Genomic DNA, 23,211 nt, shown 5'->3' with positions numbered 1-23,211 from the left:
GGGATAGTATACAATTTACTGTATGCATAGCAGGAGAAAGGTTATATACATATATATAAAATGTAAGGTTTAAAAGAAATGTTACGTCTGGATATATAATGCAATAATATGTAATCCAAATGTGCAAATCTAGTAAAATTATGTATTGTTTGGAGAGAATTTATTGATTGATATGAGTACAAAAGCATCGGATTGGTTTAGTAGTAGACATACGTATATGATACCCACAAAGTGAGTTATAACTCCATCCCACAATAAGAAAGATCAAAGAATATAAAATAAATAGATACCGAGTGAATATTGTGATTTATATGCAATGCAAGGGTTATACCCAGGTTGGCACCCGGAGAAGCTGTAAAGACAGGGTGTAAAAATGGGCTGTATTCTCCAATAGCAGGAGGCTAGACAGCGTTATTGCTGGGGAATGGAGCAGAGCAGTTGCTGGGCAACCAGGAAGCTAACAGGGCTGGCCAGTAACCAGTAATTATACTATTGGATGGAGGGGCGGCCTATGGGTTAATGGAAGGGAGCGGAGCTGTGACGTAGGTGGGAGGATCTCCAGGGCAGCCTGATTGGTTGCTATGGAGTATCCAGGGGAATTCCGAGTAGTGAGCGGTGGTCATGGCAGCCTGTATTGTTGTTAAGGAGCCATCCGAGCCACTTCCCGGTAGTGAGCGGCGGCCAGTGAGTGGGGGGATACCGCTCTTACGTCTTCCGGGGTAGGGAGAAGGGGGTGTGGGAGGGGTTTTAGCGCAATAGGTATACGTTTTTAACAATAGAGGGGCCGCGCATGCTTGTGATGAGTAATTTTAAACAACGAAACTAGTTAAGCGCACGCGGCTTGCACTAACCACTGTGGGAAAGGACGTGGAAGCCTAGAGGGAGGCGTAGGAGACAGCGCTACATAGCCGACCCGGCGGCCAACGTTTGGGGTAGAGCCCATAAAAACTCTGTGCGATCACCCACGGCTTGGTTTGTAAGTGTGCATTTCTTTTATAATTAAAGTGATTTTACATTTTTACGCTATGGGAGCTTTTCTATGTCTTATTTGAGGTGATGTGAACTAGCAACAGCGGTTTGGAAACAGAAATCAAGTTGTCCTTATATGGCAGGGGGCGGCCAGATGACCCCATAGGCGCTGAAGACCCATCTGACAGAGGGTCATAATATAACGATGAGTGGCCACTGCTTGGGGTGTGGTGGTGGTTACCGTATTTTTCGGACTATAAGACGCACTTTTTGTCCCCCAAATGTGGGGGGGGGGAAAGTGGGTGCGTCTTATAGTCCGAATGTGCCCTACAGGTCCCCTGTCGCATGCATAATTGAGCAGCTCCGACAACCCACAGGCCGTCACAGCGCGAGGAGCCACTTACCAGTTCTCAGCAAACACCTCAGGCCACCGGTATTCCGCTGTTATATGCCGGTATCCGCATTGTCGGGAGATCCGGTAAGCATGTGACATCAGATTGTCCTGTCCCCTGCACCAGTATTAGCAGCGCTGAGGCCGTCGCAGCACAGGGCTTAAATCACCAGTCCCTCTCCAAGCTCTCCCTAGACAGCCGCGATCCCATGTCCAGATGCCGATGCCCGCATTGCTAAGAGATCGGGGACATCGGGGAAACACGTGCTGTCAGATTTTGCTGCCATCCCCGTGCAGTACTCGGATGACGCTGTACTTCCTGCTTCCTGCAGGGGGCATCAGTAGGCAGGAAGTAGTGTCCTCCGAGTCCTAGTGCAGGGGATGGCAGCGAAATCTGACAGCACGTGTTTCCCAGATGTCCCCGATCTCTTAGCAATGCGGGCATCGGCATCTGGACATGGGATCGCGGCTGTCTAGGGAGACCTTGGAGAGGGACTGGTGATTTAAGCCCTGTGCTGCGGCGGCCTCAGCGCTGCTAATACTGGTGCAGGGGACAGGACAATCTGATGTCACATGCTTACCGGATCTCCCGACAATGCGGATACCGGCATATAACAGCGGAATACCGATGGTCTGAGGGGTTTTCTAACAACTGGTGAGTGGCTCCTCATGCTGTGAGTAGAACTGTATTGTATTGTATTGTAGCTGGGGAAGGGTGCAGCAGGGATTAGTGTAGTGAAGTGTATTGTAGCTGGGGGAGGGTGCAGCAGGGATTAGTGTATTGTAGTTTATTGTAGCTGGGGGAGGGTGCAGCAGGGATTAGTGTAGTGAAGTGTATTGTAGCTGGGGGAGGGTGCAGCAGGGATTAGTGTAGTGAAGTGAAGTGTAGCTGGGGGAGGGTGCAGCAGGGATTAGTGTATTGTAGTGTATTGTAGCTGGGGGAGGGTGCAGCAGGGATTAGTGTAGTGAAGTGTATTGTAGCTGGGGGAGGGTGCAGCAGGGATTAGTGTAGTGAAGTGAAGTGTAGCTGGGGGAGGGTGCAGCAGGGATTAGTGTATTGTAGTGTATTGTAGCTGGGGGAGGGTGCAGCAGGGATTAGTGTAGTGAAGTGTATTGTAGTTGAGGGAGGGTGCAGCAGGGATTAGTGTAGTGAAGTGTATTGTAGCTGGGGGAGGGTGCAGCAGGGATTAGTGTAGTGAAGTTTATTGTAGCTGGGGCAGGGTGCCGCTGGGATTAGTGTAGTGAAGTGTATTGTAGCTGGGGGAGGGTGCAGCAGGGATTAGAGTAGTGAAGTGTATTGTAGCTGGGGGAGGGTGCAGCAGGGATTAGTGTAGTGCAGTGTGTTGTAGCTGGGGGAGGGTGCAGCAGGGATTAGTGTAGTGAAGTGAAGTGTAATGTAGCTCGGAGGATGCAGCAGGGGTTAGTGTAGTGTAATGTGGCTGGAGGGGGCAGCAGGTTGGCTTAAACAGAGTAGCTTTGTGAAGGCTTGGGGGGGAAAGGTCTACAAGATGTCCCTGACCCATAGACACACCAGGTTTAGTTTATTTTTTTTCCCTTGGTTTTTGTCCTCTAAACCTGGGTGCGTCTTATAGTCCGGAGCGTCTTATAGTCCGAAAAATACGGTATCTCACTGAAGTGAATTATCCTGCACCTGCGATAGAAGAGAACACTGATTTGTGTACTAGTGTACTTTGCTGGCCACCGTATTTTCTGGAAGGATTGTGTGCTAGGACATTTGAGCGCAGCTTCCTTGCAGATTTTGACCGAGAGCGCTAACCACTATGCCACCCATATATATATATACTGTATATATATATATATATATATATATATATCGCCTGATCTGCTGCATGCATGCTTGGTCAGGGTCTATGGCTAAAAGCAGTAGATCTGCAGGACAGCCAGGCAACTGGTATTGCTTAATAGGAAATAAATATGGCAGCCTCCATATACCCTTGGCTTCAGGCTAAATACTCATAAATACTCACCACCCTACAGAGGAAGATGGATCCAGCAACCTCCCCCTCACACGAGCGTTCAGCAATCCATCTTCTAAGTATAGTATAGTATTACCTGAGAGCAAAGCATCTTTAAATTTCCCTCCAAGGCTCCCCATTGGTTCTTTATCGACCAATGGGGATCAGGAGGATCCCCATTGTTCTGTTAAGGAACCAATGGGGAGCGTTGGAGAGAAATTTAAAGATGGTTTTCTCTCAGCTATACTTAGTATAGCTGAGAGTGCATCCGCCTATGTGGACGCATTTCCGCCGGCTCCCGCTATCCTCCCTGCCTACCACACCTGTCACCCTCACCCATGCTGGCACCCAGTGCACCCATGGGTGCTAGAGAATAGTGGTGTGGGATCATTTTCGAGGATATTGGCGTGGGAACTTTTTTTAAAGGTACAGGTAAGTATTTATGGTTGATTTAGAATATTAAATTACTTTATTTATTGTTGCGTTTTTATTTAATTTAACCCTTTATGGAAATGGGTAAGGGGTACTTTTTACCCCTATACTCATTTCTCCTGGGAAGGGGTGGGCATCTGGGGTCCCCTTCTTAAAGGGGACTCCCAGATGCCACCATGAACCCCCCCCCAGGGAGTCGTCGCCCCACCTCATCCTGGGGCACCGGAGGTGGGGAAGAGCCCCTTGTCCATGGATTGGACAAGGGCTCCGGGGGGAGGGGAAGGTTTGGCCACCCCTCTCCTCCAGAGCCCCCCATACAATGGACCATGCGGGCTGGTATAGCTCAGGGTACGAAGCCCCAGTCAGTTGGGGCTCTGCATTCCGGCTATCCCAGCCTGCATGGGGGACAAGGGTTAAATATGCGGGGTATAAATTAAAATTTCCCACACTCTGAACAAAAAAAAGTAAAAAAATGTTTTAAAGAATTTAAAAATATTGTTTCCCACTATCTTTTTAACATATCCAGCAAATTTGTTGTTGCTAGGATTTAAGGGGCCTTTGCTATTAACTGCTGAAGTCGGCGGGAATTGTTTCACTAAAAACTGTCATTTACTGCATTTAAATGTATACTTTTTTGCTTTGAAATTTTAAAATCGATTTTCTCAAAAAGTATAAGGTCTTTTTGAAAAAAAATTTCCCCTTGCTCCCACTTTTCTTCTTATTGGTAATTCTGGCATTTAAGGGTGCTTTGCTATTAACCATTAAAGTCGAAGGGTTTTTTATCATGAATCACGACTCGTGGTTCGTAATTACATGCAGCTATTCGACTCAAAACTCACTCGAGTTGGATATCTGTTTCTATTCGTGATCGTGATCACGAGTTAATTCGATAGTGGGCGGAGTCGAATTCGTCATCACTCAAATCATGATTGGGGCTATCCGAGCAACCCTGCCTGTATATGTACATATATATACATACTTTTTGGTACTTTTTCAATTGCAGAGTGCTGAAAAATTATTTTAAGAAGAAGTTAAAAAATTATATGCTGGGAGAAAACTCTGGAGAAAAAGTTAATTGCATATGGGCCTGTATCTGCTGCTCTCCTCTCACAAACCTCTCAGTGAAGGGAAAGTAGAATGCGCACAGATGCAGTTCCCAGTGTTTGGAAACATTGGACTCGATTCATGAAGCATTACCGCATGCGGTAATGCAGAAAACAGCTGACTTTACTGAGCACTTAGGGAGATGTAAATTCATAAAGGCTGTTACTGCATGGCAAGCAGAAATTACTGAGCAGTGAGGTAAATTACCGGCTTGTGCGGTAAATACCTCAATAAATGTCAGTAAATGTCAATTCATGAAGATTAGAATATGCAGTAAAGCCCAGAAATGTACAGTGATTACCGGCAGCTGTGATGTGGCGAAAACTGTGTGGGAACCTGTGATTCATAGAAGCAGAGAGGGATATCCTATGACTGACAGGAGAGCTAATAGAAACAGCCCATCTCCTGCAAGTCCCGCTGATAGGCTGCAACACCTTTTCGGGAGCTACAAGCTTTTCTACCCCTCCCCCGCCCCCCCTCGAGGGAGCGGAGGAGACAAAGCCGGAAGAAAAGAGGTTTCCCCTGCAGGCCTTCAGACTTTTAACCCTTTAGGTTCCTGTTTGAAGATGCAGAAAAACAAGTGGGGAAATCACCTCACCATGGTGTGTTTAATGTTTCTTGGAAGTTCATCTAAACTGTGGCAATAAAATAAAATGTTATGGAAGAATAATGGACAGAGTCACAGGAAGCAGAGGGGGAGTATAACAAACATGTACATTCTAAAGGGTTGTCGGGGATGCTTCTTACTATTGTAATGCTGTCACTGCATGGAACAGTGTGTAACAAAACAGAGACAACGCCACAGTCTTCTGCTGTTGAACAGGTTTTTGTGAATTGAAGCCCATTTTTTGGGGTAAATTACCAAACTTCTACTGCACATGTGAAAATCTTTATGAATTAGCAAACAAAAGTCTAAAATACCAAATACGATATTTTACCAACCTGTTTTTTGTTTTGTTTTGTTTTTTATCACATAGCCATTTATGGAGGCCATTGTATAATAATTATTGTGGCTGGATCTCACAGTGATCATGTGATATAAGTAGCCACTTTCCTGGTTCCCAGTTCCAATTTTTAGGTTCCCAAACTTCCCATTTTTAGCTTGATGGTGTGATTACAAAGCATGTTAGTACTCAATCATTAAGAGTCGGTTTGATTGAGATCTTTGGTAGCTCTATCCAGTTATGGAGATAACACTGAGGATCCATGCAGGTAAGGATCCTGGATGTCTGCTCAAAACTGTAAATCATTAAAGTGGATATTAAGATTAATATCAAAATACACATGAAATATACAGACACTAAACTTTTGATGACTTGCATGGCTTTTAGTGATTTTTCCGTTTAATGTTATTATAGGCATCTTCCATCTTTTGGGCCTATCCACAGACAGGCAACAAGTAATTTGCCATGGGGATTATTTTTGACAGATTATTTTGTCCACAGGTGCGCTGTGGAGCCTTCTGCTTCTTTTTGCTTTCCTCGCCCCCAAGACATTTTCAAGTCTGGACTTTAAGGTGGCCACGAACGATAACATAAAAAGATACTATTTTACAGCAATTGAATAAAAATGGTTGGTTGTACAGAAGAATTGAAAGCGTTTTTTTTTTTGTATGGGGTGTGATTGATTGGCATATTGTTTTAAACTTGAATAAATTGTATGTAACTATTCAGTACATACCAAATTGTATTTATTGTTTCTATAAGCAGATGGATGGAATTGGGAAAGAGTGTGTGTTTTTGTAGATTTTAAAAATGGAAATAGTATGGTATGTAATGTGAAAATAATATATATGGAAAAGTAATTTATAGGCCGAATTATAATAAAATGTAACTGTTTTGTACTTGGTTTATTTATTTATTTAAATTCATGAACAGAAACCAGTAAGTGGTTGCAGAAAAAAAGTGTTTCAGTAGCAATGTAGTGTTCAGTAGTAATTGTAATGCTAAACAGAGAATGATGAGGGCATGAAATCTTGATAGATGTTCAGAGAAATTACATTTGAAAAATCCATAATAAAAAGGTAATCGTATTAATATTCAGGTCCATGACATATGTTGATCAAAAGTTGATTATTGATTAAAATGTTTTTCAATGCAGCCAACTTTTTTGACATACATAATCTCTTTTTCTTTTTTCCTAAGAAATCTCCACAATCTCAAACATGTGTGTGTGGTACCTTAAAAAACTCCTCAGAACTTTCAATCAACTATAAAATTGAATGAGATTTGTTGAATCAAAAAATAAAATTGGATGAGATTTGTCAAATCAAAAAAATGAATAAATAGCCTGGAGATATAGGCAGAGCCTGTGTGCAGCGTGGGAATGTAACTTATCTCCCCAGGATCCAGATGCTGGCAGCCATTCTTCTTCTGTTCTTCAAGGGCTCTGGATCCCTCTGGTGAGATCGCCATCTGTCATGATGACAGCTGGCAATGTCACTACAAGGGCACAGCGCCACCCAGTGGATGGAGGGAGAATGGCAGTGCTGGATCCAGGGGAATTAGAGGTACATCCTGCCTCTGTTGTCATCCTGGTGTGGCCAGTCAGAGTCAGCAGGCCAACATTACCCAAAACAACAGTCTATAAGTAAACTTGCTGCTCCTTTTGCCTTAATATTTTTTTCATTGCACCAAAAGTGGTCTCTGTACTGCCAAACACCTAAGTGACGTCTCTGAGCTTCTAGTGTATACACGCTACAGTTTGCTGTTTCTTCCCAAAAGTCTCTCTCCATGCAAGTTCCATTTCTGATGACTATGTAGAGAATCCCTGCTTTCTGATTTTCTGTATCATAGATTGTAAATTAGAATGATTTCCTCCATTTTTTTATAGATTGGTTTAACAGTGGTCTGATCGTCTGGGAAATCATTTGATTTTTAAAGTCTAAATGCACATTAAAATTTCTTAAGTGTCCTTATTTTTCACTTTCAGGTTTTACCAAGCTAACATTTACATATGTCAAATGTATATGCTTTTCATAGTAGAAGTGGAAACCTTGTGTAGCATTGGGATATAAATGTTTAATTCAAATGAATGCTATAATTCAAAGACATATTAAATCATCTAAGGGTTCCCAGTAGTATATGGTATAAAATATGATGTCTGATGTTTTGATGCCATCAAAGAAGACAATGTTGTGCTCTGGATAACTAAGAGGGGAAAAATATCGGAGTGGGGAATTTACAAGGTTGAGTTGAGTCTCCTAAAACAACTGCTTCTAGTCCTAGAAATCTGAATTAAACTCACTCACAGCACGTTATGGTAATTTGATCAGTTTAGATGTATTTTCAGAGTGGAAACTGTTAAAGGACACCTGAAGCAAGAGGGTTAAGGAAGCTGCCATATTTATTTCCTTTAATGCAATACCAGTTGCCTGGCAGCCGTGCTTGTCCATTTGGCTGAGGTAGTGTCTGAATCACACCAAAAACAAGCATGCAGCTAATCTTGTCAGATCTGACAAAAATATCAGAAACACCAGGGGCCAGTGGCTAAAAGTATTAGAGGCAAAGAAAAAGCAAATAAATATGGCAGCCTCCATATAACTCTCACTTTAGTGATCCTTTAAAGGGAGTCTGAAGCAGATTAAAAAACAAACAAAAAGATACCTAAGGTGAGGGAATACTCTGAGTCCTATAGAGCCTTCCTGTTCTCCTCCAAGTCCCCGCGTTCCTCCGCAGGCTCCCCCGTTATCAGTCTACGAATGATTGCGCACTCCACCAGTTAGCAGTCCACCCTCTCTTGCGCACTCACACATACGCAGTACACAGCCGCTCTGAGGTCTGAATACTTCTGAAGATTGCCAAGGTCTCCCTCAGCAGGAGATTCAAACGGAGGAGCAGGGCGGGGAATGAGGACACTGGGAGGAGAACAGGAAGGCTCTATTTGACCCAGATCCTTCCCTCTCCTTAGATGAATATCTTTTTTAATTAAAAATTGGTTTCAGACTCACTTTAAGGTAGCCAACAGTGGTCGATGTATGGACAGATCAACCATGAGATAGATCCTTCTCTGATCAAATCTGATCAGCCTGGCCTGCCCACACACTGCACACTGAGTTCTGAAAGGTTTCAGCATGAAAACTATTAGAAATCATCCTAGTGCTGCCTCCTCCATCACTTGCCTGCCCACCCCTCACGTGTTATCCTATATCCAGGGGCATAGTTAGAAATCATGGGGCCCCATAGCAAAGTTTTGGCTGGGGCCCCCTTCCCAAAAGTAGCAAGGCACCTTTGCGCCCCTTGCCTCCATACACCAATTTTAGGTAACTAGAGGGCCTTCCAGCATTAACCTCCCTGGCGGTAACCCCGACTTGAGCTCGGGGTAGGAAAAAAGAGCTGCAAGCAGTAAGCCCGAGCTCAGGTCGGGGTAGGGAATTCATTGTTTTTTTCTGTTTAGGAGATCGGCGCTGCGCAGCGGGACTCCAGCCTCTGTACCCGTCTGTCTGCCGCTGGCTGCGGCTTCTCTCTGGCCGCCGGGATCCCCATAGCCACGCTCTTGTTCCGGAGACCCGGTGGCCAATCAGTGCGGCGGTGGCGGTGTGATGTCGGCGGGGGGCGGGGCTAAATTTAAAGCAGACAGGATTTTTTTTTAATTCACAGGAAAAGTGTATATACATGTATATGTATATACATCTCCAGGGCCCCATTGCTATGCCCTTGCCTGTGTCTGTGCTCAGTAAAGTCTCACCTGTCTGCTAGCATGATTCCTGGCCGGTGTTCAGCGTCACCTTGAGCGCATGTACCACAAGGAGGGCAGGAGTTGCACCGGTGTAGAGGTAAGACTTTTACACTGCACACGAGCACTTGTCGGGACACCAGCCAGGGGTCAGTTGGTCAAACACTGTTACCAACATGCACCCAATTGAGCACTAACGACTGAGCTTTTCTAACATGTCTTATCATTCCTTTTAACCGATTTCGACCATAAATCAATGAAAAGTTAAATTGGATGGCCAATTTGCGGCACCGATTCTTTTCCGATTCGATAAAATTATCAAATAAGAAGGGCAATCAGGCCACAATATCGAGTAATGTTATGTATGCCCACCTTTACTTATGTATGATTCTGTATATTTTAGGTTACAGTCATACCGCAGTCATACTGCATTTTGAACAATCTTTCATGCTTGTTGTGGACCATTTTATTTGCATCTTGTGACGTAGTCTTCCGTGGAGCTAAATATATGACTGGGAAGGCTTTAATTAGACATGCCATTCACAGATTGCTGTTATCAGGAAGGCTGTTTCACTCTGCTGGATGTAGTATGAAGCCAGAGAAATGTGAATGACAAGATAATCCCTCTGTACTGAAGCAGATATTTTACTTTGCACCAAGGTTGTCTTCTCTCTTGTGGCAGCATAATGATTTCTGCAGAAATGTTATCACCTTATACTTACAATTACAGAACTTACAATTTCACCCTAAGCAAAAGAAACTTCTGTACAACTAATATAAAACAGTCACAACAATAGATTAGCTATCACACAGATAATATACACATCGGACTAACAACTGAATAAAGCAAGTGAGATAGATTGATTCTAGGAGACATTTTAAGCCGTTATATAACATGAAAATAAGATTTTTCATCAACTGGTATTTTTGAATGAAAACTCCTTTTTCTGATGTCTTAGGCTAGGTTCACAGTGTTGAGTTGCATTGTATCCCCTGTAAAAACAGTAATACAATGGAGGGGAAAAGTCACATTGGGCCTGATTCACAAAGCTTTTCTTTTAATTTATCTCACCTTATTTATGAACTCACAATTTATCTCTCCTTAAATGTCTTAACTCATGATTTGCCTCTCCTTATCTAACTTAACTCATGGTTTAGCTCTCCTTATTTGACATAAGACATGGTTTAGCTCTCCTTATTTGACATAACTAATGGCTTAGCTCTCCTTATTTGACATAAGTCATGGTTTATCTCTCCTTAAATGACTTAATTCATGATTTGCCTCTCCTTATCTAACTTAACTCATGGTTTAGCTCTCCTTGTTTGACATAAGACATGGTTTAGCTCTCCTTATTTGACATAACTAATGGTTTAGCTCTCCTTATTTGACATAACTCATGGTTTAGCTCTCCTTATTTGACATAACTAATGGTTTAGCCCTCCTTATTTGACACAACTAATGGTTTAGCTCTCCTTATGTGACATAAATCATGGTTTAGCTCTCCTTATTTGACATAAGTCATGGTTTAGCTCTCCCTATTTGACATAACTAATGGTTTAGCTCTCCTTATTTGAGATAACTAATGGTTTAGCTCTCCTTATGTGACATAAGTCATGGTTTAGCTCTCCTTATTTGACATAAGTCATGGTTTAGCTCTCCTTATTTGACATAAGTCACGGTTTAGCTCTCCTTATTTGACATAAGTCATGGTTTAGCTCTCCTTATTTGACATAAGTCACGGTTTAGCTCTCCTTATTTGACATAAGTCACAGTTTAGCTCTCCTTATTTGACATAACTCATGGTTTAGCTCTCCTTATTTGACATAAGTCACGGTTTAGCTCTCCTTATTTGACATAACTAATGGTTTAGCTCTCCTCAATTGACATAACTCATTGTTTAGCTCTCCTTATCTATTTATCTCGTGAATTATCTCTCCTTATTTGTTTATCTAATGCATTAGCACTCCTTACAGCTAAGGTAAAAAATAAGTAACCTTTGTGAATCAACCCCATTGTACTTTATTCGTGCATTACGTTGCATACAGTCAATGAAAGTATGCTTCACTGGCACTGTTAACGTGCTCATTATGCTGTAACGCACTGCATGGTCTGCGTTGGGATACCAAAGTCTGTTGGATCTCATCACCCTGGAGGCATTCTGAACTCGGCACAGACTTATAATAGTAGTGTGTTCTGGTGCATTAAGAAATCTGTGTTATGCTTGGTACACACCATGCAATTTCCTCCTCTCAAATAGACGGATCAAATAGATTATTTCCGACACGTCCGATATGATTTTCGATCGATTTCCTGATCACTTCAATACAAAATTGATCAGAAAAATGATCGGAAATCAGATTGGACTTGTTGGAAATAATCGATTCAACCTGTCTATCTGACAGGAAATTGCATGGTGTGTGTACCGGGCATTACACTGACCTGCCATGTCCCACTGTGAATAGAACCTCACCCATATAGCCAAATGTATACATGCCTTGCCCGTAGGAAGGCCTGACACAGCTGCTGTCTCCAAGTTGTAGTAGTATGGTTATGTAAAATTAATAAGCTATAAATAACAAGGACCAGCATTTTTGGATTTTGTGCCATTAAGCATTTGGGTTTAGCAAGTTCAGATTTTTTTCTACTATATTTCCCCTGGTCTAGATAGCCTACATCCAGCAGTGCTATCACCATGTGGAACTTGGAGATGTTGAGCAGCTTTTTCCTGACTCTTGTAAAATAAATAAGTTATTGGCACACTATACACCTGTGGCTCTGGATATATGCCTGGCTTTTCAGGTGCATGAAGGAATGATGTGCCTATTCACTCACTGAGCAGAAGTAATGCATCATGGGAGATCCTACTTAATCACACACAGCTGAATAATTGCAAATACCTTCTGTTTGAAATCAAGCTAAATATAAATATAAATTTGCCTTATTGAGAGTAATTGTCAGTCAAACTGCATTAATGAAAATTACAATATAACCACTCTGGTCCAAATGCAATTAAAGGAACACTATCGAATAACATGTTTTGTTTTTTTTTAACCTGGGTTTGAGAGAGTTCCTGAATTTCATTTGCTTATCTCTTTTGTTTACTGTAAACAAATTTCTTTCACTCTGAACTGATTGCAGTCTGCTCAATTCTGACAGGACAGTGAACAATGAGGGGGAATTCCCTCACAGTGTATCTGTTAACTCTGTGTGTAACTCTGTGTGTGAGAGTAAGCTCTCAGAAGCTGCCTGTGTTTCTGAGCTGTCTGAAAGAGAGCAGAGGATATGTAACTTGTTATAAAACATTTGTAATTGTCAGTGACTCAGCAGCTTTTCATATTTTTTTTGCTTTCAGAGAAAAATACTCTGTAGTCTGAAATGCAAAAAACAAAAACAAAAAAAACAACAACACTGGCTATGCCTTGAAACAGACACCCCTTTTGCGAATGATTTGTCCCAATAGACCTAAAGTTGGGCCAGAACTGTCACAAGGGCCCATATGCAATTAACTTTTTCTCCTGAATTTTTTCCTAGGTGATATTTTTACAATGCCTTTTAAACCACCATTAAAGGACAAGTGAAGTGAGAAGAATGTGGAGGCTGACATATGTATTTCCTTTTAAACAATACCAGTTGCATGGCAGTTCTGCTGATCTATTTGGCTGCAGTAGTGGCTGAATAACACCAGAAACAAGCATGGGGCTAATCTTGTCAGATCTGACCATAATGTCAGAAACACCTGATCTGCTGCATGCTTGTTCAGGGTCTATGGCTAAAAGTATTAGCGGCAGAGGACCAGCAGGGCAGCCAGGCAACTGGTATTGCTTAAAAGGTAAAAGTAAATATGGCAGCCTTCATATTCCTCTCACTTCAGTTGTCCTTTAAGAAAGAAAATACTCAAAATACATTTGATTGTACTTTTTCATCAACTTTTTGGCACATTTTCAATTGCAAAGTGATGAAAAATGATTTTAAATACAAGATGAAAAATTATCTCCTGGTAGATAACACAGGGGAGACAGTGAATTGCATATGGGCCAAGGGCTTCTACTAGGTTATATTTTCACACCTTGTCAATAAAATGCTTTTAAATCACCAGCAATCAAGAAAATACTCAGAATTATTTTTAAGGTACTTTCTCACCTACTTTTTGGAACTGTTTTTTCCATTGCTGAACAGTTATTTTAAAAAGAAATACAAAAATGATCTCTAAGGGGAGAAACTCAACCGAAAAAAAATTGAAAAAAAAGTTCCAAAAAGTAGGTAAAAATTAAAAATAATTTTGAGTATTTTCTTGATTGCTGGTGATTTAAAAGCTTGGGTCCCCATTTCAATATGACAATTCTTAGCCAAATGGTTCTGAAATGCCTCCATTATACCAAAACAAAAGAAAAATCCTTCTGACTTACTCTCTGACTACAAGGGGGAAAATGAATAGTAACTAGGCCATATTTTGTGACTTTACAGAGACACTGAAGCGGGGAAAAAAATTATGATATAATGAATTGGTTGTGTAGTGCGGATAATTACTAGAAGAAATATTCTCATATTTTTATTTTCAGTTATATAGTGTTTTTTAATAACATTGCACCATTCTCTACTCAGCATTCCAAATGTTTTTACAGAGCAATCTTGTGAACGATTGACCTCTCCTCTGGAGAGAAAAACAAAATACAGTCACAGACCGTTGAGATAACAAGCTTCAGAAGACAGAACTCTCTGCGACTTTGAAAGTCATGGAGCTCAATGGCTTTTTTGCATAGATAACAACTGGAGTTTCTTAACTCTTCCTGTACTGGAGACAATAGTAGACTTATGTCTCTGCTCCTAATGTTTTATTTCTTAGCTGTACTACACATACAAATCATTATATTATAATTTTTTTTTTATTTTTCAGTGTCTCTTTAACATACAATTCACTTTCTCATTCCATACTTATTGATTATTTTGTGTTTTAACAATATAATTCAACAAGCCACAAGTAAGGACTGTTTGTGAACTATACATTCTGTTGTTAAGAGTGATGGAATTACCTCTGTAGCGGAGAGCATTCATTACCTAACATGCACTCATCCAGCCAAACCTCAAACGGTTCCATCACTGAAGCACTATCGCGAAGCGGCCATAGGACTTTTCATTCCCTGCACCCACCGCACCATGCCTGCAGCAGTTATTTCCCACAAATAGGTATGTGACCTATTTACTTATGTATGCACCTTATGCAGCTTATATTTGTATTTCAAGAGCACAATAAAGCAATTGACAGCAGTGCCAGAGTTCTCTCCTCTCTTCCTATTGCATAGATGCTTCTATAGCCTGAGCACGCTATTGATATTGCCAGTGCACCAGACACCTGCATCTACACCACCCTCTCCCCCTCCCCACAATGCAACATTCACTGCAGTGCCAGTGCTTCTACCTTCTCCACATCTGAGAGAACATCATCATCATCATCAGCCTGTAGGCTGACTGTGCATCTCTACAGCCTCGGCCCAGCAATGCTGTCTGAAGGATTGTGTCCTGATCCTCATTGAGCGTAATCCATCCTGCGTGTGTATGGTATGGGCCTTTACAGTAGTAACAATCTTTGCATTCCCAAGCTACAATGTAAAATTTGTTAAAACCTGAACATTTCCACCTTTTCATGCACAATATCATTGTAGCTGTAGCCTTATAATCGGGTCAGCAACAATTTTCACCTTATATTTACATTTTAGCAGGTTGAAGCAGGTTCTCTTGCAACATTTGTATGTATACTCACAGTATGTGACCCATATTTCTTCCTATCTTACAAAAATTAGTTATAGATAGATAGATAGATAGATAGATAGATAGATAGATAGATAGATCGATAGATACCCTGTAGATGGCCCACATATCTATCTATCTATCTATCTATCTATCTATCATCTATCAGTATTATGCAACCTTCATAGTTACATAGTTACATAGTTATTTTGGTTGAAAAAAGACATACGTCCATCGAGTTCTACCAGTATAAAGTACAACACCAGCCTGCTCCCTCACATATCCCTGTTGATCCAGAGGAAGGCGAAAAAACCCTTACAAGGCATGGTTCAATTAGCCCCAAAAGGGAAAAATTCCTTCCCGACTCCAGATGGCAATCAGATAAAACCCCTGGATCAACATCATTAGGCATTACCTAATAATTGTAGCCATGTATGTCTTTCAATGCAAGGAAAGCATCTAAGCCCCCTTTAAATGCAGGTATAGAGTTTGCCATAACGACTTCCTGTGGCAATGCATTCCACATCTTAATCACTCTTGCCGTAAAGAACCCTTTCCTAAATAAATGGCTAAAACGTTTTTCCTCCATGCGCAGATCATGTCCTCTAGTCCTTTGAGAAGGCCTAGGGACAAAAAGCTCATCCGCCAAGCTATTATATTGCCCTCTGATGTATTTATACATGTTAATTAGATCCCCACTAAGGCGTCTTTTCTCTAGACTAAATAAACCCAGTTTATCTAACCTTTCTTGGTAAGTGAGACCTTCCATCCCACGTATCAATTTTGTTGCTCGTCTCTGCACCTGCTCTAAAACTGCAATATCTTTTTTGTAATGTGGTTCCCAGAACTGAATTCCATAAACCAGATGTGGCCTTACTAGAGAGTTAGACAGGGGCAATATTATGCTAGCATCTCGAGTTTTTATTTCCCTTTTAATGCATCCCAAAATTTTGTTAGCTTTAGCTGCAGTGCAGCGGCTTGGCATTGAGTACGATTATTTAACTTGTTGTCGATGAGTACTCCTAAGTCCTTCTCCAAGTTTGATGTCCCCAACTGTATCCCATTTATTTTGTATGGTGTTAGACCATTGGTACAACCAAAATACATGACTTTACATTTTTCAACATTGAATTCCATCTGCCATTTATGTGCCCATATAGCCATGCTATCCAGACCCTGTTGCAATATGACACTATCTTCCTGAGAGTTGATGATTCTGCACAATTTTGTATCATCTGCAAAAATAGCAACATTGCTCACTACTGCATCTACTAGGTCATTAATAAATAAATTGAAGAGCACTGGACCCAGAACAGACCCCTGTGGTACCCCACTGCTAACAGTCTCCCATTTTGAGTACGATCCATTGACCACAACTCTTTGTTTTCTGTCCATTAGCCAGTTCCCTATCCATGCACACAGACTCTTCCCCAGTCCTTGCATCCTCATCTTTTGCACCAGACTTTTGTGGGGAACAGTGTCGAAGGCCTTTGCAAAGTCCAAGTATATCACATCTACAGCATTCCCAATATCCATATTAGCATTCACTACCTCATAAAAGCTGAGCATGTTAGTCAAACAGGACCTGTCTTTAGTAAACCCATGTTGATGCTGAGAAATAAGATTATTTTCTACTATGAAGTCATGTATAGTATCTCTTAGTAACCCCTCAAATAGTTTGCATACAACTGATGTTAAGCTTACAGGTGTATAATTTCCTGGATCTGATTTTTTGCCCTTCTTAAATAATGTAATATTTCACTATGTAATATTACAGATTTTGGCCATAACGTTTATGTCACGCTTGGTGGTGTATTCTCCACAGTCAGCATGCAACACATAAGCTGACGTGAAGGAGGTACACACACCAGCACGAGGAATCAGGATATCCCCAGTTTAGTGGAGGAGAGGACTGACTCCAATAGGAGATTGTGGCGCACAGAGCCGGTGCAGATCCGAACGGCCACAAACAATACATTCATGATAACGTCTCAGCACAAAGTAGCGCTGAGCGCATAAACCAGAACTGAGGAGATCAGGACAGGTAGACAGAATGAACGCTTGCTTAACTAGCTTCTACTTAGTGACAGCAAGCGTCCACAACAAGACAGACTGGAATGAGGCAGCCAATGCGTTTGCAGCGATGGCGTGCCTCACAAAGACAGGACAGGATAGTCAGGAAATAGCAGGATCAAGATAGATGAACGTAACACAGACAAAAATACAATAAGTATGTTTTCCTAGCGTATTACAATTACAGCTATAAATGAAACTATTTGTAACGTCTGACTAACATATGTATATATCGGCAATGAACCGATATATGACATAAGCAGGAACACTGACTAGGACTGGAGCAATATAGGGAACAGGACTCAGAAGGATTCGCTATCTCTTCGCAGAGATGAACGCAATCCACAAACGGTAACAGAACAGGATTCAGAAGGATTCGCTATCTCTTCGCAGAGATGAACGCAATCCACAAACAGAACCAGGAGCAGGATAACTAACTCAGCACGGGTGATCACGATACGCGCAAACTACCAAAACGTGCTGGAAAGCTGACTAACTGAACACAGGATATAAACAGTTCGTGTACGTATACATCAGTGACACTGATGTATCAACGTAACACAAATACAAGGAAAATAATAAACGTGCTGGTATGCATATATATTGGCAATGAACCAATATATGATGCAAGACCAGCAAAGTATCTTTAGAACAAGAAACACGATCTGGGGCTGAAGCAACAGCAAGACAGGCTTAAACTGAAGCTATGATAGCCCAAGGAGCCCTGCAGGAAGCAGATCTTTATACTGAGGTCATCCAATGGGCGCAGACATACAGATTCCCACACAGGTGAATGATAATCAGTCACAAGCTGACAGCAGGAAAAGGCAGACAAAGCTATGCAGCTTGCATGGAAAGAGATCAGAACTGCCTGATTTGCAGCACTACTACTGCCAGCAGCACCTGCTGCAGAAACGATCATAACAGTTTAAAGAGGAACTCCAAAATAATGTAATTAACAAAGGTGCTTAATTTTTACAATAATTATGTATAAATGATTTAGTCAGTGTTTGCCCATTGTAAAATCTTTCCTCTCCCTGATTTACATTGTGACATTTATCACATGGTAACATTTTTACTGCTGGCAGGTGATGTCAGTGGAAGGAGATGCTGCTTGATTTTTTGGCCATTGGAAACAGCTGTTATTTTCCACAATGCAACAAGGCTCCCGCAGTGTAATATCAGCACCATAGTCCTGACATCACACTGTGGGAGGGGTTTCACCACAATATCAGCTATTCAGAGCCCCCTGATGATCCGTTTGAGAAAAGGAAAAGATTTCTCATGGGAAAAGGGGTATTGGCTACTGTTTTGGGATGAAGTTCAATCCTTGGTTACAGTTTCTCTTGAAGGCCAGCAGCATACCTGTCTGTAACTATCACTGTGAATATGCTGCTGGCTTCTAGTTCATCTCTTATTTCAGTATATTCCCCAGTCCTTCTCTCATTGTAACTAATAAAGAAAAATAATAAAGTGACAATCTTTCCTTAAGCTGAGTTTAAGGGTTCCTCTTCACCTACCATCACCTCTACTAAGGCAAGCATAAAAAATACTAATGAAGTTTGCCAATGGAGTGTCTAGAACCATGTTGCATATAACCAGCTATGCACCTATATCCTTATTTGTCTATATACGTCTCAAATAAGGTTTTTATTTTTATTTCCTATAAAAAGACAAGTGTACGCATAGTGCAGAGGGAAAGGACATCCTGTGATCAATGTACTTCACATACATATGCCCTGTTACATTACACTGTTTCTGTAGTGTTTAGAATTACACTGATTTTTAAGTACTTGAGGCTGTTCCTGGAACGATGACTACCTGGTCTTTGATGTTTCACTAATAAAAATTCCTCAATTCTTCAGATCCATGGTATAGGCTGACTAAGGTATCACAGGAAATTCTCACGTACTCCTCTTTTCTGGGTTCTGAAATTGCCCTGTGCATGGAAAAATATCTTTTAATCTTGATCAAAGCATTAGTTTCCCCATTTTTTAGAAAATGATGCTTAAAAATGGATATGAACAACATTTTCTCGATACATGCACAAAAGGTGTGTAATTCTTGTGAACAGTTCTTGTAAATTTCCATATAAGGAAAAGAATATGCATAGCAAACAGAAATTTCAGCTTTAATTTAGTCATTTCATTACATGTGCCAGAAAAGAGCAGCAATGTTATTAACTTACAGAGATATGTCTCTCTAATATTGGCCACAATTTAGCTGGGGGATTGGATAACTGGTCATGGTGTTTAATAAAAGATGACCCCAAGCAAGCATCCATAATTATGTCTTACGCATTGACTACCTTCTTTATTGTTATTCCACAGAAACTCTGTTATTTCAACCGAATTCAGTCTTTGTCAAATTCAGTAATTCTGCACACTACTACTTATGAGCTGTTTCTTAACAGCTTAGCTATTTAGGTAGCAGCATCCTCCAGATCAGGGGTGTCAAACTCAAATACATAAAGGGCCAAAATTGTACACTGAGACCTAGTCGCGGGCCAACCTTAATGTCCAGTGGCCACCTCCCATCCTGATAAAGTTCCCAGGTGTCTAATAGCCCACTTCCAACCCCTATACAGTACTCTGGTGTCTAGTGGTCCTCCCTTCCCTATACAGTTCTCTGGTGTCTAGAGGCCCCACGTCCCCATACAATTCCCTGGTGTTTAGTGCTTTTTCCCCAATATAGCTTCCTTGGTGGTCTAGAGAGGGCCAAACATAATGCAAAGTTGGGAAACCCCTTGAGGGCCAAAATTAATGGCTCTGGGGGCCAGATTTGGCCCGCGGGCCGGAGTCTGACTCATATGCTCTAAATATAGGTAGACTGCACAGCCCTATTTGTACTGTGGGCAAACATGTATGCATGCTGGCTGATTTGCATTAGCTATGATGAGTGGCAGTCCACTGCTATATATAGGAAATATTGAAGTCACAATATGTTTCCATGCTAGTACCAGCACGTGACCATGTAATATCGCTGCATTTACAAACCATTCTCCAGTGAACAACAACAAAGGGAACACAAAACTACAAGGGGACCAATCAATAAGAGGACCAATAATTTAGTAATTCCAAACAATGAGAAAACAGTGGTGTATATCTATTCACAATGTTGGGTCACAAGTCGGGCTACTATTAAAGCATCTTAGAGGATAGACATGTCCTCACTCGGGTGTGGAGGATGACCAGTTGCACATTACATTATTCCAGGGAAAAAAAGGAAACATCCAACCTCCAAACTGAAGTGAACAAAGCATCTAGAGCAGAGGAACCATGCAAGATACATTCTATTTTATTGTGCTTAATATACTTCAAGGGTGGGTTTTCCTCCAAACAGAAAAGCAGCTGGTTAGATCCAAGAACAGTTTATTATGCACCGACAATGAGTTTCGTGGATCCAAGGTCCACTTTTTCATGTCAATATCGTTGGCAGAAAATTGTCTGGCATTCCAGCTTATGTTCTGCCAGCAGCAGGCACAGAAGTGACCTGAGAATGAGGACTTTGGATCCAAGAAATGCATGGTCCCTTTTGCTGAAATAAACAGTTTTTGCTTTATCCAGCTGGTGTTTCTTGGAGGTAAGCTTGCTCTTATATTAATTTTTACTGTTTTTGTCAATTTTATCTTGTTAGAGCCTCTGCTCTAGTTTGATATGCAAAATGAGTGTTTGCATGTTGCTGTAGCCTGTAAACATTTTAGTAAATATCCCACACAAAGATGTTTAAGTAGTAATTTATCAGCTTCTTTCTCTGTGCCATTTTTACTATACATTTATTACTTTTTTACAGTGCATACCAGTATGTTAGAAACAAGAGCCTCAGAAGAACCACCAGCATCAGAACCACAAAATAAAGCAGCATCAATAACACAAAATCAAGCAAAGAAGAAATTCTTTATTATTCTGACTCTCTTCACATGTATTTTTGGTAAGCTTTGAAAATGCTCAAAAAATTTACATTTCAGGCAACTGTCTCAACTTGCAGGAAGTCAGTACTTTACCAAAATATAGTAGTAGGGGAAAAAATAACTGCAAAGTGAGAAGTTAAAAAATACAAGACAGATCAAGAAATTATCTCGCTGTGTAACTCGCTGTGCAATTCGTTCATGTTGTTTGATCCACAGTCAGCCTGCAGGTCATCTTTACTACTGGCAGATATGAAAAAAACAGACTGCCATTGTCTATAAAAACAACAACTAATAGTGCGATAGGCTAAAAGGTTGGGGATTTTTATTACACATATACAGTATAAGCACAGAGGGATACTGCTTGCTTGGCAGTTAGAAAAAGCTGTCAATTCCCACAATGCAACAAGGCTCACAGGCAAGAAACTGTCAGGGGAGCCGTGGCCATGACATCACATCCACATCCACAATATCAGCCAAACAGACCCCCCTCCCCCATGATCTATTTGTGAAAAGGTAAATGTACTTTTTGTGGGAAAGGGAGGTATCAGCCACTGACTAGGATGAAGCTCAATCTTTAATACATTGCCAGTTGGGTACTCAAGTAGCATGCTGCTTGAGTACATTTCTGTAGTTCACTCTCCTGGTGGATAGGATTGCCTAGAGAGAATACAATGAGATAAAGGGAACAAGTGCACTTTTGGGATTTTTGAAAATCATACTCTCAACCATACAGAAATTTATGAATTCATAAAGGAAAACTGTAGTAAAAGGGATCCAAAAGGCTGCCTTTTTTAGTGTTAAAACTGTGTTAATTTCCTAGCTGTCCTGCTGGTCCTGTGCCTCTTATGTTTAAGCCACTTACCCAGAAGATGTATGAACATCATGCTCTGTGACTAAAGTCTGGCCATATTAGCTGCATGCTTGTTTCAGGTGTGTGTGATTCATACACTATTGCAGTCAAAGACATCAGCAGGACTGCCAGTGCCAGGCAGTTGACATTGTTTAAATAAAATAAATATAGCAGCCTCCATATCCTTCTCACTGCAGCTTTTCCTTTAGTATGGGAGTATCCTTTAGTATCAGAACACTATTTTTAATAATGAGTAAAGAGCTTATATTTGATCAACAATCTGGAAGATATTCCTGATTCTTTTTTCAGTTCTCAAAGCCTATATCCACTAACCATTTTCACTCCATTTCCAGCTTCCCTACCAAACAGAAAAAGGAACCTTTCATCCCTCAAAACATCGACCTACAACATTGCGTACCAATCGTTGTGAGGTTCCAATAATGATGCCGTGAGATGTCTTCCAGCTGTGGTCCTGATGCCTTCTGGAGGAGGGCTGCCAAATCAACAAAGCAGCCCAACCTCCCACTGTACCTTCCGGGTGTAGCTATTATGTATGTGCCACTCATTAGATAATGGAGGAGGTGTTAATGTTAGTTGTTAACCAGCTCTCCTGCAACTTGCATTTGCAGGGAGCATAGCTAGCCTACAAGGGGTTTTAGGATGCCTCATAGGATGCTGTAGGAAGCATGTCAGGACAGGGGGGGGGGGGGGGGGGTTGCAGGAGAGAAGCAAGACCATTCTACCACTCAATCTCATTTCCATCTCTCCCAACAGAGAAATAAAGAGCCTGGTGAACAGTGAGGGTGTCCAAACAAAATAAGCTGCGTCAATATTAAGGGGCCACATGGTCTATTGGTGTGTGTGTGTGAGTGTGTGTGTGTGTGTGTGTGTGTGTGAGTGTGTGTGTGCGTGCGTGCGTGCGCGTTTGCGTGTGGTGTGGTGTGGTGTGGTGTGTGTGTGTTTGTGTGTGTGTGGTGTGTGTGTGTGTGAGTGTGTGTGAGTGTGTGTGTGCGTGCGTGCGTGCGCGTTTGCGTGTGGTGTGGTGTGTGTGTGTTTGTGTGTGGTGTGGTGTGTATGTGTGTGTGT

The 23,211-nt window shown here is 41.4% G+C and overlaps 1 long non-coding RNA gene across 1 annotated transcript in view; it reads left to right on the top strand.

Moving 5' to 3' along the window:
• LOC137544553 (uncharacterized) overlaps positions 1-22,623 on the top strand; it is a 122,530-nt gene extending 99,907 nt beyond the window's left edge. The window contains exons 3-4 of the long non-coding RNA XR_011025909.1: positions 21,158-21,295; positions 22,479-22,623. This is a non-coding gene — a long non-coding RNA (uncharacterized lncRNA). The remainder of the gene's footprint in view (positions 1-21,157; positions 21,296-22,478) is intronic.
• The last annotated feature ends 588 nt before the right edge of the window (positions 22,624-23,211 follow it).

This window comes from Hyperolius riggenbachi, chromosome 2, assembly GCF_040937935.1.
Source record: "Hyperolius riggenbachi isolate aHypRig1 chromosome 2, aHypRig1.pri, whole genome shotgun sequence".
Lineage (NCBI taxonomy): Eukaryota > Metazoa > Chordata > Amphibia > Anura > Hyperoliidae > Hyperolius > Hyperolius riggenbachi.
This window is presented reverse-complemented; position numbering and strand designations above follow the sequence as displayed.